Genomic DNA, 8,647 nt, shown 5'->3' on the forward strand with positions numbered 1-8,647 from the left:
GTCGAATATTTCCAAAAACAATTTGAAATGTGGACTCGTCAGACCGTAGATGATCTTGGGCCCAGAGAAGCCGGCGGCCTTTCTGGATGTTGTTGATAAATGGCTTTTGCTTTGCATAGTAGAGCTTTAACTTGCACTTACAGATGTAGAGACGAACTGTATTTAGTGAAAGTGGCTTTCTGAAGTGTTCCTGAGCCCATGTGGTGATATTCTTTAGAGATTGATGTCGGTTTTTGATTCAGTGCCGTCTGACGGATCGAAGGTCACGGTCATTCAATGTTGGTTTCCGGCCATGCCGCTTACGTGGAGTGATTTCTCCTGATTCTCTGAACCTTTTGATGATATTATGGACCGTAGATGTTGAAATCCCTAAATTTCTTGCAATTGCACTTTGAGAAACATTGTTCTTAAACTGTTTGACTATTTGCTCACGCAGTTGTGGACAAAGGGGTGTACCTCGCCCCATCCTTTCTTGTGAAATACTGAGCATTTTTGGGGAAGCTGTTTTTATACCCAATCATGGCACCCACCTGTTCCCAATTAGCCTGCACACCTGTGGGATGTTCCAAATAAGTGTTTGATGAGCATTCCTCAACTTTATCAGTATTTATTGCCACCTTTGCCAACATCTTTGTCACGTGTTGCTGGCATCAAATTCTAAAGTTAATGATTATTTGCAACAAAAAAAAATGTTTATAAGTTTGAACATCCTGCGATAAGGTGGCGACTTGTCCAGGGTGTACCCCGCCTTCTGCCCGATTGTAGCTGAGATAGGCACCAGCACCCCCTGCGACCCCAAAGGGAATAAGCGGTAGAAAATGGATGGGATGGTAGTTTGAACGTCAAATATGTTGTCTTTGTAGCATATTCAATTGAATATGGGTTGAAAATGATTTGCAAATCATTGTATTCCGTTTATATTTACATCTAACACAATTTCCCAACTCAAATGGAAACGGGGTTTGTAAATAAAAAACACACACATGCATATATCCACACACATATACATGTACATACGCACACAAACATATGTATATTATTTAAAAAGTCTAAAAAAGAGCATTTGTAAAGTTATTACTTCAGGGAGATGGCAGAAGGAAACAATGTAGGTGTATGTAGAAAGGAGGCTGTCATAGAAGTGGTTCATTCTAATGTCTAACAGATGTGGCCAACTTCTCAAAACAATGGCAACTCTTGTGTATGAATTATCGGACTATTGCTTTAACTCATGATCTTGCATGTTACTGTTAATAAAGACCTTCTAGTAGGGCTTCTAGAACAGCACACCTGAGCTTCTATAACAGCAGCACACCCAACCACCACCCATGTGCTAGAGGACTTTGTGCTCTGGACGCTCATGTTTCGTGTTCAGTAACTGAACATATGCAAATGAGGTTTTCAGTGATCCCGTTAGCGTGTTCCCAGCGAACAGGACAATTACACAGCACAATACAGGCTCGCACGCCAGCCTCACTAAACGGCACAGCAGAAAACCAACACAGACACAGGTCTTTTGATAAAGTACTATCTGATTGTTGACATTTGGACCAGAGTAGTGTGGCACTGGCAACACTCGTGATGCTTTTTTATACTATTAAAAAAGGAAGATTACTGTTCCAAAGTCCTTATTTGTGGTGATGGTTGGCATTCTGCATATGTTGTATTATTCTTTTATTTTTCCATATTTAACGTATTGTGTTGAAATTTGGAGAAAAGTTTATAAAACAAACATAGACCCAATAATAAAACTTCAAAAAAGGGTAATTAGAATAATACACAAAGCCTGCTACGATGAACATACCAATCCATTATTTATGAGTTCAAATGTATCAAAATTTTCAGACATTGTGTTTTAAAAAACAATGGAAATTATGTTTCGAGTAAAGAACAACAGCCTTCCAGCTTGTATTCTCAGGCTATTTCATTTAAGAGGAGAAAACTATAATTTACGGGGGATATCGATTTTTGAAATAGGTAAAGCGAGAACAAATATAAAATACAAATGTATTACAGTTTTAGGAGTTAAATGGTGGAACAAACTCAACGATGAGCTGAAGACATGCCCTTCTTTGGTAAGGTTTAAGAAAACATTGAAAGGTGAAAGAATTGAAAATTATAAAATATAGTAACAATTACTTTCATCCCATTGATTTTTGATTTTTTTTTTTTTTTAACGTTGATGTTCCAGGCAATCTAATCTTCTGCGAAGGTATAGGATAGGCAAATATAAGCTTTGGCTTCAGCCTATTCCTTTTTTGGTCATTCTTTTTCTTTTCTTTCGTGTGTAAATATGCATTATTGTATACATATAACATGTACTGTAAAACTGATCACACAAAATGGTTGATTGATTTGATTGATTATATGACCGAAATAAACTTATTTCATTCATTCATTCATTCTTTAAAAGGCTTTAAAAAATGTTGACTGTTACACATTTATATTTGAAGTAAGGCTGTCAAAATAACAAGTTAATTAATGCGATTAATCACAGAAAATATTGCATTAATCATGAACACAATTAAATTAATCATGCAATCTATTGTGTCCGTACAAGCTCTTATACCTTAACCACTACTGTGATCAAATGAATGCATAAGTCAGTGCAAAAATGAATGAGGTGTGCTCGCCAACAAATTTCACTCCAAAAATACAGCCTGAAAGAACTTTAGATATCATTACATTCATGTAAAATGTTTTCAAACATTCCTGCACTGGGAAAAAAAAAATCACAATCTCACCAGGTATATACCTTATTTTTCGGACTATAAATTGCAGTTTTTTTCTTAGTTTGGCCGGGGGTGCGACTTATACTCACGAGCGACTTATGTGTGAAATGATTAACACATTGCCGTAAAATATCAAATAATATTATTTAGCTCGTTCACGTAAGAGACTAGACGTATAAGATTTTATCGGATTTAGCGATTAGGAGTGACAGATTGTTTGGTAAACGTATAGCATTTTTTAGGATTTTAGAGTTGTTGCTATCTTTAAAATCCATCCATTTTCTACCGCTTATTCCCTTTCCGGGTCGCGGGGGGCGCTGGCGCCTATCTCAGCTACAATCGGGCGGAAGGCGGGCTACACCCTGGACAAGTCGCCACCTCATCGCAGGGCCAACACAGATTGACAGACAACATTCACACTCACATTCACACACCAGGACCAATTTAGTGTTGCCAATCAACCTATCCCCAGGTGCATGTCTTTGGAAGTGGGAGGAAACCGGAGTACCCGGAGGGAACCCACGCATTCACGGGGAGAACATGCAAACTCCATACAGAAAGATCCCGAGCCTGGATTCGAACCCAGGACTGCAGGACCTTCGTATTGTGAGGCAGACGCACTAACCCCTCTGCCACCGTGAAGCCCTATTTATTTATTTATTTATTTATTTTTTTTTAAATCTCACATACCCCTTGGCATACCTTCAAGTACCCCCAAGGGTACGCGTACCTCCATTTGAGAACCACTGATTTAGGACATTTCATATTGTAGCAAAATATTTTCTGTGTTTTTCTGGGGCGGTATAGCTCGGTTGGTAGAGCGGCCGTGCCAGCAACTTGAGGGTTGCAGGTTCGATCCCCGCTTCCGCCATCCTAGTCACTGCCGTTGTGTCCTTGGGCAAGGCACTTTACCCACCTGCTCCCAGTGCCACCCACACTGGTTTAAATGTAACTTAGATATTGGGTGTCACTATGTAAAGCGCTTTGAGTCACTTGAGAAAAGCGCTATATAAATATAATTCACTTCAATTCACTACTACTACATTTTTTTTCCATTTAGAGGCACCTGTGCTCCTAGTGAAAAAGCTAAGCGTACAGCCCTGCTATTGGTTCAAATGTGGGATGTAGCCATCCCTATGGATAATAAGTGGGCACTGATCAAAGACACTGACATTTTTTTTTTATTGGCATTAACCTGGTATGTTTTACAGTGTCCACAGTATAGCAGCTTATTTGTATAATGCTGTCCCAGAAGTTCAATTAGCGGGGAAAACAACGTTCTGTCCCTGAGGTTCATTGCAAATGAACAGGACACAGGTAAACATGTACATTTTACACGCCTTTGTAGGACATGTAGCCATACAAAAACTGTTCTCCTTGTGTTCTTCTTCTGTATTGGTTGTAATCACAATTAGAGAAGTTACTACAGTAAAAAAAAACAAGCCTTTATGAATGTGCTGTATAATCAAACAAGGTTTTGTTTACCTGTGGTTAGTGCAATAACATATTTTTATTTACCTAATAAATTGTACAATCTGTTCGAAGGCCATTGCATGACAATTTCTTGGTTTGTCCAAGTTCGAGGGTTGTAAGGCTACAGGTTCAAGTGCGACAGTATAATGATCAACCTCTGGAGCTACAAAGACGGGCAATTGAAAAGACTTTCTGTATTTTGTTATCTTTTGTTAGATACTTATTCTTAAGTCTAAAGATATTACAATGTTTCTATTCAAATGTTGTTGCCCACGAGTGAATTACCTTTCCAAGGACATCAGCTGCACAGATAAACGAATGAGTGGGCAGACTATCTTTTTATGTTTTGATGTCCTCCTATCTTAAGGTCGACCGAGAAAGGTTTCCATGGCGATGTGCCTCACTGAAAATTGAACCGGCTTTTTAAAGCACAATATCAATGACAATTTTTTTTGGGTCACATGTTTCCTTATAAAATCATCGTACTAACTTTTTTTATTTGTATTTTGTGCATCCACAAATCATTTATCGTATTTTTCCGATTGTATGTCGCTCCAGGTTATAAGTCACACCGGCCGAAAATGCACAATGAAGAAGTAAAAAAACATACAAGTCACACTAGAGTGTAAGTCACATTTTTTGGGGAAATTTATTTGATAAAATCCAACACCTAAGTGCCTTTACTAATTATAAATTGGAGAAATTTACTTCATACTGGGAAAACTGGGTCAACCATGAGCCTGACTTACATGTTTAGAATTAGCGCACTGCTTTAAAAAAAATTAATAAATAAAAAAATACTCCCTATATGTGAATATGTATGTATATATATATATATGTATGTACATACATACATACATACATACATACATACATATATATATATATATATATGTGTACATACATACATATATATATATATATATATATATATATATATATATATATATATATATATATATATACATACATACATACATACATATATATATATATATATATATATATATATATATATATACATACATACATACATACATATATATATACATATATATATATATATATATATATATATATATATATATATATATATATATATATATATATATATATATATATATATATATATATATATATATATATATATATATATATATATATATATATATATATATATATATATATATATATACATTACATACATACATACATACATATATATATATATATATATATATACACATATATACATATATACATACATACATACATACATACATATATATACATATATATATACATATATATGTAGGTGTGGGAAAAATCACAAGACTACTTCATCTCTACAGAACTGTTTCATGAGGGGTTCCCTCAATCATCAGGAGATTTGAGGGAACCCCTCATGAAGCAGTTCTGTAGAGATGAAGTAGTCTTGTGATTTTTCCCACACCTACATATTGCGCTCTACCACGGTATCGAGCACTATTCTCTGGATAATCCAATCAAGACATATATACATATATATACATATATATATATATATATATATACATACATAAATATACATATATATATATATATATATATATACATACATAAATATACATATATATATATATACATATACATACATAAATATACATATATATATATATATACATAAATATATATATATATATAAATATATATATATATATATATATATATATATATATGTATGTGTGTGTATATATGTATCTGTTTGTATTTATTTTATTTCCGTTTATTATCATTATTGTCAATGAATTTTTTTTGTTTGTTTTGTTTATTTAATTGATGTATTTGTAGATACTACTTTGTTTTTTTTTTTTGTTCATTTCTTTTTTTGGGGGCGTGGGGGGGTTGGTATGATGAGGATATAATCAAAAAATACTTTTGACATTTAGGGCAGACAACAGCTATATAATGTATGTGAATATGATGTAATGGATAGAAATGTCTGATGCTGGATGTCAATAAAAATAAAATGATAGAAAAAAGAAGATAAAATCCAACACCAAGAATAGACATTTGAAAGGAAATTTAAAATAAATAAAGAATAGTGAACAACAGGTCGACTAAGTGTACGTTATATGACGCGTAAATAACGAACTGAGAAAGTGCCTGGTATGTTAACGTAACATTTTATGGTAAGAGTCATTCAAATAACTATAACATATAGAACATGCTATACGTTTACCAAACAATCCGTCACTCCTAAATCGCTAATCTCTGTTTTTATAAATTACCGCCAATGTTGAAATGATCAATTTTCATAGGTACGGAAGTAGTAGCAGGTAGCATCTTTTTTTTCACAATGCACTTCTGCCATGACCCGCCACCGCCAAATTTTTATTGGCTGACGTGTTTTTGTGACGATTGCCGATATACGCCTAGTCTCCGACATGAATGAGATAAATAGTATTATTTGATATTTTACGGTAATGTGTTAATAATTTCACACATAAATCGCTCCAGAGTATAAGTCACTATGAAACTATGAAAAAAAACTGCGATTTATAATCCGAAAAATACGGTACTTGTCTTTAGCAAGAGACTAATTCTACCTCTGCAATTTGTTAATACTTTATTGTAGATTAAGAAGTGATTGTTTTGTGTCCTAATACTAATTTGCAGTGATTACCGTAAATTCCAGAGTATAAACCACAACTTTTTTTCCGTGCTTTGGACCCTGTGGCTTATAAAACGGTGAGGCTATTGTGTGGCGTTTTCTTCGCTAACGGCCATAACGTTTTGTGTTCAACAGTTTTCATTAAACCCAAGCAGAGACACTGAAATGGTGTGTTATTTTTTCTGCTGTGGCGCCAACTTCAGGACAAGTTTGCTCACTGTAGATTTTGCGGGTTGAAAATGTACCTGCTGTTTTAATGCCTTGAATCGGAGGTGAAAACGTCCGTTGCGTTTCTGCTCGAAAGGATTCTTCATTTATCATTCCGAACACTGCAAGTTTTACAATATAACTAAAATAATTTATACTTACTGAACCGTCCCATGTGTAATGTTTTGTGTTCAACAGTTTTCATTAAACCCAAGCAGGGACACTGAAATGGTGTGTTATTCTTTGTGCTGTGGCGCCAACTTCAGGACGATTTTGCTCACTGTAGATGTTGAGGGTTGAAAATTTACCTGCTGTTTTAATGCCTTGAATCGGAAGTAAAAACGTCCATTGCGTTTCTGCTCGAAAGGATTCTTCATTCATCATTCCGAACACTGCAAGTTTTACAATATAACTAAAATAATTTATACTTACTGAACCGCCCCATGTGTAATGTCCGTAGTAGTGTTGTCATTCATATTTTTGTACAAGTTATTGTAATGTAATTTCAATTCTTATTTTTCTTTTCTTTATTATTATGCAATTTATTTTTATCCCATATTTGTTCCCACTACCACACCTTAAATTGGAGTCCTTAATCTTGTAATATGCAAACATAATGACCCATCCATCCATCCATTTTCAACCGCTTATTCCCTTTTGGGGTCGCGGGGGGCGCTGGCGCCTATCTCAGCTACAATCGGGCGGAAGGCGGGGTACACCCTGGACAAGTCGCCACCTCATCGCAGGGCCAACACAGGTAGACAGACAACTTTCACACTCACATTTACACACTAGGGCCAATTTAGTGTTGCCAATCAACCTATCCCCAGGATGAAGCTAGCGTCATTCGCATAAGCTAATATGCGAACACGTGTACGAGTGGTATTAGGTAACAATGGTTTTCTTTTTGTATAGTTTCAGTTCCACCAATTCCTCAGTAAAGTCACAAAAATGTCACTGTGGAGATATTGAGTCTGTTTAGCCGATTGGGAAGCAAGCTTTCGTAGTTAGTGGGTCCATGACGATGACTTTGGTTTTATTTGATCAGTCGTTTTACTGTCGTGTTTCAGGAACCGTGTGGAAAAAAAATAAGGTCTGTGAATAAACATTTACAAAAACTAATTTTCCAACGTATATATTTACGGCTTATAGTCAAATGCAGTTAATATATAAAAATATTGTTATTTTTCAAAAATGTAGTGGGTGTGGCTTATATACAGGTGCACTCTATATTCCGGAAAATACAGTATATCTAATAATGAGTATGATGCTGGAAGGATCTCTATTAAAGTTAACATTTATCATGTCAGCCTTGGAAGTGGGGGTATATTATTGTAAGCCAGATTTTTTTGAAGGCGACAATTAATCCACAATTAATGTTTGGAAAACTACTTTTAAAAATATTGTCACTTCTTATCAAAACCGGAAATAATTACATAAAGGGGAACAGTATACAAATTAAATGGCAAAAAAAAAATCCCAAAAACTTTAATGAACTGCTCAAAAGCCTCGTATGTCGTTTTTGTTTGTAAAACAGCTCGACTATTCCAAGTGGGACTTTTTAGGATATACTACAACATTTAAC

At 35.0% G+C, this 8,647-nt stretch overlaps 1 protein-coding gene across 1 annotated transcript in view; it reads right to left on the reverse strand.

The window, feature by feature from the left end:
- Positions 1-8,647, reverse strand: part of porb (P450 (cytochrome) oxidoreductase b) — a 69,746-nt gene that overhangs the window by 53,114 nt on the left and 7,985 nt on the right. The window lies entirely within an intron of this gene.

This window comes from Nerophis ophidion, linkage group LG13 (genome assembly GCF_033978795.1).
Source record: "Nerophis ophidion isolate RoL-2023_Sa linkage group LG13, RoL_Noph_v1.0, whole genome shotgun sequence".
Taxonomy (NCBI): Eukaryota; Metazoa; Chordata; class Actinopteri; order Syngnathiformes; family Syngnathidae; genus Nerophis; species Nerophis ophidion.